This window comes from Trichosurus vulpecula, chromosome 1 (genome assembly GCF_011100635.1).
Source record: "Trichosurus vulpecula isolate mTriVul1 chromosome 1, mTriVul1.pri, whole genome shotgun sequence".
Taxonomy (NCBI): Eukaryota; Metazoa; Chordata; class Mammalia; order Diprotodontia; family Phalangeridae; genus Trichosurus; species Trichosurus vulpecula.
This window is the reverse complement of record NC_050573.1, coordinates 280,200,619-280,211,823: the sequence shown is the minus strand read 5'-3', so window position 1 is coordinate 280,211,823 and position 11,205 is coordinate 280,200,619. Positions and strand designations below refer to the sequence as shown.

The window sequence follows — 11,205 nt, the reverse complement described above, 5'->3', positions numbered from 1 at the left end:
AAATCACAAGTCCAAAAAGCAGGAAGGTGGGTATCAAAGGAAGCTCCATTTCATGATTCAGCATGGCGAAAGTTGGTCTCTGCAGCTTTGAAAAGGTTACAAGTTGATCGATGAATGAAGCTAGGTTTTGATCAGAAACCAGAATAATACACTGAACCACCCCTTACTTTTAACTTGAACCGGAGATGGGAGAGAACTTTTTTTCTTTCCCTGCTGAGCTACAGCCACAAGCCCTGTTACCTGCCAGTGGTGCATGGCGTAAGGGGTTATTGACAATGCCTTTTTAAAAGAGCAAAGAACAGATCTCCCCTTAACATAAAATTGTGGTGGCTTAACATTCTTGATTTGCTAGAAGGCAGAATCCCCCTATTCTGCGTTCAGACTTTGAAATTTACTGACGCCCAAGCGTATTTTATAAAGATTAAGACAGTTTCACTGCAGAAGGAGGGATGACACCTACAGCTCTGAAATGATGTTGGAATATTCAGCAATCAGCACACCATTGAAATTAGAACATTAGGCGTCTGACAGAGCTCCCATTTAGATTGGGTTTTAAAACTCCATGGTTGGAGGGGGTGAGAGACATATTTATAACTTTGGGGGGGGTACTACATACAGTTCCAGACATTTAAAGTAAAAACAAAAATAAAATGAAAGCCCTAGTTCAGCCTGTGTTTGTAAAGTCAAACCAAAGGTCTTTTCTTGATTAGTAGCCCTATCATTGGCACAGCACCTATAGACAGCTTGCTGCTAACTGCATACAAAGGCTCTCGGAGTCCAGAGTTACAAAGGGCACCCGAGTTTGTTGGCTTGTTTGTTTGTTTTTCTGTTGGGGGAGGGGAAAGGACGGAAAATTGTACAGGACTTTTTCTTTAAAAAAAATTCTAGGTCAATTGCAAAGTTCAGCAAAAGTCGTTCAATTTTAGGTTTAGACGGATTTTGGAGAAGCAGATATACCAGTGCGCCTTGGGACTTTTGTGGTTTTTAATAGCTCCGGGCGGTGTCTCAGCACATAGAGACCATTCTATGACTTCAGGAAGAGTGGATTTGGAACAAACCGTGTTTTGAGAACCTGTTTAGTCCCTATCAAAGCCTCTACTGCCAAATGTCGGGTTTCTAACAGTGTAACTTAGTGTTATAGCCTAATGAAGGGGTGGGGGTATTCACACCACATTTGGTCCACAGGACGCGCCCTTTTTACCTGTGCCAAGCTGAGAAGAACTTTTACCTGCAGTCAGCACTTGACCCCTGTCCACCAACAGGATAAGTCTAGTACAGCCGGTGCAGCAGATCTCCTTAGGGACCTCGCTTGGGGGCTGCTGCGGGGTCAGTCCAGTCATTGAATCTGGCTTGGGGCGTGAGAGATTGAGGTGCATGGGAAGGAGGGCCATGGTCCATGCTACTCAAGATGACGAGGTCATCACTTCCAAGGCAGCTTTCCAGGAAGCAAGAAATAGATACGGATTAACTCCCTGGATCAGTTATTCACAAAGTCATTTAGTTACCCAGATCTTTTCAGGCACATCTCCGGATCTCACAAAGCTTGGTGCTTTGAAATGATTAAAACAATATTGCCACTAGTTTATTAGGCAGTTACTGAAGCAGTTACCTTTCTGAGAGGTCGGGGTGATAAAGGTTGGGAAGCCGGAAAATCTCAGGCTATGCAATATCCTCCTATTTAGGTGGAGAGGGGAGAAGTGAAACATCACTTTTGGAATTCTAGGTGTCTCAGAAGTAAAGAACTTCATCCTCAACAAAATCAGGAAGTTCATACGTGTGTATGCATGCATGTATGTATATGCGTCTGTGTATATTTATGTAATTTTTAGCAAGGGCATTGACCATCAGGGATATTGTGATAAAGAAATCAGTTGAGGGGATGCACTCACCCCCACTTCTGCTTTTTAAAGCTCAGCTTTTACAGTGTGTGACGTGTGCAAACCCCAGGACACACCTTTCGCCAAGTGGTATGAGGTCTCGCTTACAAAAGTTGTGAGAAAGAAAGAAAGGGGGTACTTTAAACTGGGCAAAGTTAGCTAAGTGGATGGAAATGATGCAACCAGGAAAGCAAAAGATGACAATGGCCTTTTCGAAGGCAAACTTTCCTCTGCTCCCCTCACTCTCTTCCCGTCCTCGCCCCTCCCATCTCTTCTCCTTTCCTCTTGTCCCTGTCTTCTTAGTCGCCCTTTACGTGGGCGACTTTTCTCGTTTAAGGTTTTTATTTGTTTTATTTTTATTTTTTTTTGGTCCTTAAGCGAAACAAGTCTACTTGCCCAACCGCTTTTTGCACATTTTTATCGTTTTGTGGGAAATTATTACCCTTGCCCCATTACACTCCTCAGGCCTCTTTGCAAAGGTAAAGGCTTTGAACTGACAGGTTTTGCAACTTTTCAAATGCTTGCGAGTTAAGAAAAAGAAACCCTGGAGATGAACTGCTCAGCTTTTCACTTCGGGATTTAAAATCCACAGCGCCATCTCCTGGTAATTGTGGGAATACCGTCTATTGTGAGAATTCTTTTGAGAGGAGAGCAAAATGAATAATTCTGAATTTGAACTCCCGGGACCCGTTTTGTTTTGCTTGTTTGTTTGTTCGTTTGTATCACAACATATTGTTATTTCAGTAGTAAGTTGTTTGAGATTTTTGTCATAAAATTTCATAATCACATGTATTTTAAAAAAATACTGTCTCATGAAACTTGAGGGCAGAGACCCTGTATTTTCCAAATTTTGTACCAACCATTTCTTGGAGCATAGTCTTCAGCACGCAGGTGGTACTTAATAAACGTTGTATAAGTTTCTTGTGGACAGTAACTTTATTTTTTGTCTTTGCCTCCCCAATGCCTAGCACAATGTCTGCTACCTAGTACGTGCTCAATAAATTTTTATTGAATTAAATTTTGATTGATTAATATAGTTAGAGCTGGAAGGGACCTGAGAAATGACCTAGTACAATCCTCTCATTTCACAGATGAGGAAACTGAAGTTCAGGGAAGTCTCATGACTTTTCCCAGGGTCCATAGATGTTTCCTGGCCAGCAGCATAACTTGTAAAGCCAGATTTCTAGTGCTATATGGACATATGAAGTATGACCATAAAGACAGGAAATGCTCAGGACAGTGGAAAGTGCATTGGATTCAGAGGAACTGGAGTGGAATCCTGGCTCTTTTAGTTAACTACATGTGTAACCTTGGGCAAATAATTTAACCTGTTTCTTCATCTGTAAAATGAGGGAGTTGGATTAGATGGCCTCAGTCAGTGATCTTTTAGAGCGCTAAATGTAAGACCTAATATATCCATTATTTTAGACATGCTTAATATATTAAAAATATTTCTCAAAATAATGACATCAATTGTAGAAATGGTAGAATGATTAAAAATGAATCCATATATGACTATACATCTCAGTATATGAATATTGATATGAATAATGAGGATTAGCAGACATGTGATTTTTAAAAAGCAGACTTTTTGACATCTTTTATTTTTATATCACTTAGATTCCCCCTCCCCCTACATACAACACAGTCATCCCATATAAAAAAGGATGTTTTAAAGAGGGAGGGGGAAATGAGGAAGAAAGAAGAAAAGTTGAATGCAGTGAATACTTTTTTTTAAAGGTTATATGTCATCCTCTGTAACTAGGGACCTCCATCCCAGCCTCTGCAGAGAAGCAGGATGAAATGTCTTTTCATTTCTCTTTTTTGGTGCCAAGTTTATTCTTTATAACTTCCAAGCATTCCTTTTTTTTGACTGTTTTGTGGTTGTTTTGCTGTCTATTTACATTGTTGAGTGCCAAGTAGACACCAAAGGTGGATGAACAGCCTTGAAAAGGGTTGGCAAGCCCTCACACCAGAGGTGCTTGTTCTCCTTTAATACCCTATACACCCCAGTACAAGTATCAGTATCCAACTTTCCACCTGTCTGTTTGCCTAGACTTTACCACTGCCTCTGGGAACTTATCTTCTTGTAGGATCAAATCAGCTCTGAAACTCACACCTCCTCACTATCCATACCCTGCTTCCTGGACTCTTCCTTCCCTTTGATTGAAGAAGTTGTGGGCATCAGAGAGAGCCTCCCAGATCCTTTCTTTAAGGAAGGGGTCCAGGGCAGACATTTTATCATTTCCCATCTGTCTGCAAGGTCACGGTCTCTCCCTTCCCCCAGCTTCAGCTTCTTTTTGTATTGTTTCCCTCCCTCCTCCCCATTAGAGTGTGAGCTCCTTGAGGACAAGGACTGTCCCTATGCCTTTTCTTATGTCCCTAGCATCTGGCAACATTTAATAAATGTTTCTTGACTAATTGATTCTCAGTGTAGATATGGGGAAACCAAAGCTCAGAAAGGTTAGGTGACTTGCTCAGAGCTGCATAGCTAGTGCTGGGGCTGAGGTTCAAACCCAGTCCAGTCCTGCTAGGTGCAGCTAGGTGGTGGAGTGGATAGAGCATTGTCCTTGGAGTCAGGATATTTTGCATTCCAAAGTGGCATCAAACATCTACTAGCTGTGTGACCCTGGGAAACTCACTTAACCTCTATCCCTCACTTTCCTCTTCTGTAAAATGGGGATGATTATAATATCAGGTTTCTCCTATGATACTGCTTTGAGGATGCAGAGGCTGTAACATTCACTGCAGCCACACCTGAGTAAAACCGTCTTGGCAGATGGGCTAAACCAGGTTGGGAGTAACTGACAGGCCTCAAATCCTAGTGAGTCAGGGGGTTAGCTACCCCAAACATGTGAAGACTTCCCCCTCCCGCTTCCCCATAGTATGGGAGGATGAGGAAAATTTGTTCCAATAGCCATGAAGGCAGCTGAAGCAGGTACTGTGGAGCACTTAGAGCTTGATCAAACATCAAAGATGCCAAGGTCATCTGCTTCATCCCAGGCCATCACCAGTCATGTTGACTTCTGTCCTGCCACTGGACACTGATGACTGTGGAAGAGAGAGGGAAGCTGATGACTCTGTACAACTCTGCATTACTTAAATCCAATTCACCCATGAGTCAAAGAATCAAGACCTCACTTTGTGATGTCATTGGTCCTCTTCAAAAATGAAGAATGAGCACCAATTTACATTGTTGCGGTGGTTGTAAATAATCTTTATTTCCCCCATGGCTCTGCTTACTTCACTTTGCATGAGTTCCTGTAAATCTAATTCATTTAAATATTTCTATGCTTCTCTGTATCCATCATTCGTATTGTTTCATTCAGCACAGTAATTTATGTTTCAAAGTTTGTTTAGCTACTTCTCAATCAAGAGCATCTACTTTGTTTCCAGTTCTTTGTACCACAAAATATTTTTGCATATTTGGACACTCTCTTTTTGTCAAGTGACCTCCTGGGAGTATGCGCCTAGTAGTGGAGAAAATGTATAGACATTTTAGCTACTTTATTTGAATAATTCCAAATTGCTTACCAGAAGGGTTGCATATACACGAATTATCAAGAAAATTTGTAGCTCAGTTGAAACACCAAACGTTATCAAATGACTCTGGTACATATTGTTCCACTCCCTGAATCTATCAGGCTGCTCTTGTCTCCTTGCCGGATTTAGACATGGGTAACATTAAAAATATTTCTCAAAAATTATTACATCAATTGTAGAAATAGTAGAATGATTGTAAATGAATCAATATATGGCCATGCTAGTCTCATTATGTAAATTAATATTGTCAATGTGGTTGAGATATCTCTGAGAGGTAGTGTGTGAGCCAGGTTTCTTCTGTCCTCCCATCAGAAGCCACTACTCAAAACACTTCCAGGGAAATGGCAAACACTAGAAGTACTGCAGATAGGTAGGAAATGTTGTAAGGGTAAAGTAAACAAAGTTTATGAGTTGTTGAATAGTCTTGGAAAAGTCCTCTTGCAGTCTAAATATAAGATTATATTGGGCAATGTAGCTAGGAATAAATTTTTAAAAACTGTTTTATAAGGCCATTGGGGTTAATTGACTTGCCCAGGGTCACACAGCTAGTGTCAAGTGTCTGAGGCTGGATTTGAACTCCTGACTCCAGGGCCCCTGTTCTATCCACCTAGCAGCCTTAAAGGAAATGCTTGAAAGGGAAAGCTACAATCTCAAATGAAATTACTAGATGTATTTTTGAATTGTTACAGGAAGTCAATATCAAAACTTCTTTCACCGAAAACATATGGCATGGCATTCCCCATGTGAAATGATGCCAGTGAAATGGTTATGGAGAAGAATTGCAACTTTTTTTTCCTCGAAAGAAATCCTGGTATCAAAGGATACAAATTCTACCAAGGTAAAGTGGAATTGTTATATTATTATTAAGGATGATGCAAATAATGATCCACAGAGGTCTGAAGAGCAGGTTATGGTTTCAAAATGGTGTTTCATAGGACTTAGTCTGGTCAGACAAAGTGGATATCAAAAATGATTTAATATAGACTATTTTTTTCTTTTTTCCCATCCCTCCCTCCCTCCATCCAATCCATCCATCCATCCACCTATCCATCCATCCATCTATCCATCCTTTGTTTGTTCCGTTCTTCCTCCCTTCCTTCCTTCTTTTCCTTCCTTTCCTTCCTTCCTCCCTCCAGCTTTCTCTCTGCAGCTTCCTCCCTCTTCACTCCCTCCCTCTCTCTCTGCCTCAGCCTCTCCCTTTCCCCCTCCCCTCCTACTTCTCTCTCCTCTCCCCCCACTCTCTTCATCCTTCTCCCATTTTGCCCAGGCTAGAAGTTCAGTGATCACTCAAGGCCCAGATCCCACTACTGAATATCGCAGAAACATTGACCTGCTTGATTTCTGACCCTTACAGCATGATTGTACCTCTTTCTCTAGAGCTCACTATATTGGTGTCCAACTTACTGTAGACAGGTTACTGATTTAGCCCGCTGGAGCTCAGAACTCCCTAGATCAAAAAAAAATCTACCAACCTCAGCCTCACTAGCAGCAAAAACTACCAGCACATGCCAGATTGAGGCCACTAGGGGATACAGTGGATAGAGCACTGGATATCGAGTTTCGAAGATCTGTGTTCAAATTTGACTTCAAATATTTAATAGCTGTGTGACCCTAGGTGTGCTACCTTGCTTATTTGCTTCAGTTTCCTTAACTGTAAAATGGGGAAAAACAATAACAATTAAATGTCTGACTAAATATGTCTGACTAATAGTGGATGCCATAATAAATGCCAGCTAACGATGAACCATCATGCCCAGTGTTATTTTTTGAAAAACTGGTAAAATCTTAGTTACCTCAGGTTTACATAAAGATTGGCTTTGGTGCAGATGTACTTATAAAAGAAATTGTTCTTGCTGACTTTATTGATAATGAGTGTTGGTGGCTCTGGCCATCTGGAAAGCAAAACCAATAGAAAGACAAATGATCATACTGGGATCTTGAGAAAATGATACCTGAAGGCCTCTGGATGGTGAAGAAAAACTTTGAATAGATTGCAGAAAAAGAGGAGTTGCTTCAAAAAGTGGAAAGTCCATAGAAAGTTATAGTATTGATGAGCTCAACTCTTAATGTTGGTCTTTGTGAAAAAATTAAGAAAGCTTATGGAAACTATGACATTTCATGTGATCTTCAAGTAACAATTGTCCATAAGGGGCCAGGTGAAACCGATTGTGAAGGGGGTAGTGTTCTTGCTATATTTGTGGCAATGGCTGGCAGAAGCAATGGCTTTGGACTGACTATCTTTGCTAACAATGAATGCCCTCCAATGCGCCTGATTGGGAAGCTCAGGATGCATGGTCCTTCCTTCAGATGTCTAGTGGTCTTGGCTACTCAATTATACTTTCTCCTGAATGAACAGCTCAGTTTGCCATCCAGATATTTGGAATAAATAACCATTCACTATAGGCTAAACCTTGAGTGAGCATATTAAACACCTAGATTTCCTTGGTATAAGCAGATAATAAAGTAAATGAATGTAATTTGTAAGAAGAATTTCTAAGAAGAATTCTGCACATTTAAAAAAGCAAGAAACAAAATAAAACCTAATTTAGCAGTAAAGAACATTACAGAGCACATGAGAGATAATTATAAACTAATCATATATAAAAAGCATTAATAATGTCTTGTATGTATACATTTTTATAAATCTTATAAAATGGAAATAGATGGAATACCACTCAGTTAATTTTCTTGAATCCAGTGGGCTTACTTTTTAACATGAGATTTTGCAGAGAACTTCTTGACTGTTATGTGACAGAGAGAGAGAGAGAGAGAGAGAGAGAGAGAGAAGGAGGGAAGGAGAGAGAGAGAGATAAGGATAAGGATGAGGATGAAGATAAGGATAAAGATAAGGATAAGGATAATGAAAGGGGAGATGTGAGAGGGATTGGAGCAGAGAGACAGAGACAGAAAGACACACAAAGGGATTTCTGAAAAGCAGGATTTTTGCTTCCTTGCGCTCCATCCTAAGACACGAAAGCATTGTCTTCTTGTCCATTGGCCACCAGGAAGAATTAAGGACATCTTCTTATGTTCAGTTTTCTATCATGAAGAAGAACCCAATGTGCCCAGCATGAAGTTTCACAGTTTAATAGGAAGGAGAGAGAGGAGGACAAGAATACCTCAAAACACCTGTGTCTCTTAAACCCACTTACTACTTCTGATCAAATGAGACCACATGTTAGAATCTCCAGATATATGTACACTCCTTAAGGAATGAGAATAGGTAGTTTTAAATCAGTGAGATCCTTCCCTGTTAGCAAACAGAAAACTATTTCTCTAAACCAATCAGCCATATAATTCATTTTGATGTCCGCTTTCCTCAGATCTCTTGATCTGCCTGAGGCCAAGTGGGGGAGGGTAGTTATTATGCCATTTTTTCCCCCATCAAGATCAAAGGATAATGGGTTTTGAGTTGGAAGGCACCTTGAAATTTATCTACCAAGAGTTCTTAGCTTTTGTTCTTGTGTCATGGACTCCTTTGGCTATAGGTTAATTCTCAGGATAATGTTAACTACAGAAAATAAAACTCTGAAGATTTCTGAGGAAACCAATTACATTGGAGTATGGTTATTTAAAATAATTAAACAACAACAACAAAAAGTTTGCAGAACCCAGGCTGAGAACTCCTGAGTTCTAATCCAAGCTTCCTGTTTAACAGATGGGAACACTGAGGTCTAGTGAAGTTGTGACTAGTGCTAAGGTCAGGTGGATAGTAAATATCAGAGTCAGGATTTAAACTCTGGTCTTCTTGATGCCAAATTCACATCTCTTTCCTCTCCACCACATAGTCCAAGCAGTTAGAAAATGACTTGAAATCATTTTTAATTATGATATTGCCCAGGATGGATGAACAGAGTTTCTTAGTCAGGTCACTATGATAAAAATTTCAGCAGCTCCCTACTGTTTCCTAAGTGAAGTTCAGATTCTTTTCCTGGATTTCAAGACCTTCTATAACCTGGAACCAGTCTTTTGTTGTTCAGTTGTATCCAACCTTTTCATGACCCCATTTGGGGTTTTTCTTGGCAAAGATACTAGAGTGGTTTGCCATTTCCTTCTTCAGCTCATTTTACAGATGAAGAAACTGAGGCAAACAGGGTTAAGTGACTTGCCCAAGGTCACACAGCTAAAAAATGCTGAGACTGGCTTTGAACTTAGGTCTTCCTGACTCCAAGCCTGCACTCCAACGATTGTGCCCCCAGTTGCCCTAGAAACTAGCCTACCTTTCCATGTTTTTCTTATATTATTGCCCTCCATTCATGTCCGTCAAATTTAACTACTCTGTTCCAACTCCCCAACATATCCTGTGTCCTCCTATTTCATGTAACTCTTCCCGCCTGAATGCTCTCTCTTTTTTCTGTAGGTTGGTACAGCACAATACAACCTCAAAGCTCAGTTCAAAATGCTACATCCTCTATGATCTCTCCTCAGACAGAGTAAATTGTTTTCTGCATTATTATTTGGCCATGAGGCCAGAGATTGTAGAGAACTTTGTTCTCTATATACAGCAGACATTTAATAAGTATTTGTTGAATGAAAACTTAAGTACCTTTTAAAGTCATATCATTTCAGTGCAAATACATTTCTCTTTAACCTTTATTAATATGCCAAATTTCACCTCTATTCTTTTATATTATTGGATACATGCCTATGTGAAAACAGTTACCAACTGCCTTTTTGGCTCCTCAAATGGCAAGATGGACCTTGGAACTTAAGGTCCATCTTCATAGAATTCAATAGTATTGCAAATTTGGTCAAAATCAATCTAATTCTTTAAAATATTGGCAGCACTGACAAATACAAATTTTCATTGAATTGAAAGATTATTTTCAAAACTGCTTTGCTTCTTTATGTTTCCTACTGACCTTTTTTCTCTTTTCTTCTGTGCATTTAAAAAGTGGTTCAATAACCCTCCTTTCTTCCTTATCCCCCAAGAATAACTATTTTTATAATGCATAGTAAAATTTTGAAGTAACTTAATATCTTATCCCTGTCTGTCCCTCCCAACTTCCCATTCAGGAACTGAAAGAAAGAAAAAAATCATGTATCAATATACACAGTCAAACAAAACAAACTCCTGCATTGGACAGTATGAAGACATATCACATTCACATCACTGTCTGGATATGACTTACATGTTTCATCACTGGTCTTCCAGACTTGAGGCTAATTATTTCACTGATAAGAGTTCTTAAATTTTTCTCAGTTGTTTTTCTTTATGATGTCATTGTAAAAATTGTTCTCTGTGTTCCACTCATTTTACTCTGCATTGATTTATAGAAATCTTCCCAGATTTATTTGAGCCCACCCCTTTCATCATTTCTTAATATGATTAAACACTAATATTCCAAGACATTTGTATATAACAATTTGTTTAGATGCCCCTTAGTTTCTAGTTTTTAACACTGCAAAAAAGGCTGATATAAATATTTTCCTCTTTCTTTGATCTCTTTGGAATATAGACTTAGTAGTGGTATCACTGGGTCAAAGATTATTTTTACTTAAAAAAAAAGCTACTCACTTTGACTGAATGATCTTATTACCAACTGGTAACTAACTGGTTCAGAGGCTTAGCTGAACTGACTGGCTCATGTGTCTGAATGTGAGGGCATTGTTTCTTCAAATACTATCTCATTTAGATTTTCCATCCACCACCTTCCTAGGACTGTCTGTGATAATTCTTCCAATTATATGGGTGACACTGCCTAGTTTAGTGTTATTTGCAAAATTGCTATTTCTCTTACTGTACTTCCTTCTAGGTCATTAATGAAGAAAAAAAAATCAGTCC

At 39.5% G+C, this 11,205-nt stretch overlaps 1 pseudogene; it reads left to right on the top strand.

Annotated features, from left to right (window-relative positions):
- The first annotated feature begins 1,389 nt into the window (after nucleotides 1–1,389).
- LOC118837135 lies at nucleotides 1,390–7,904 on the top strand (annotated as a pseudogene).
- The last annotated feature ends 3,301 nt before the right edge of the window (nucleotides 7,905–11,205 follow it).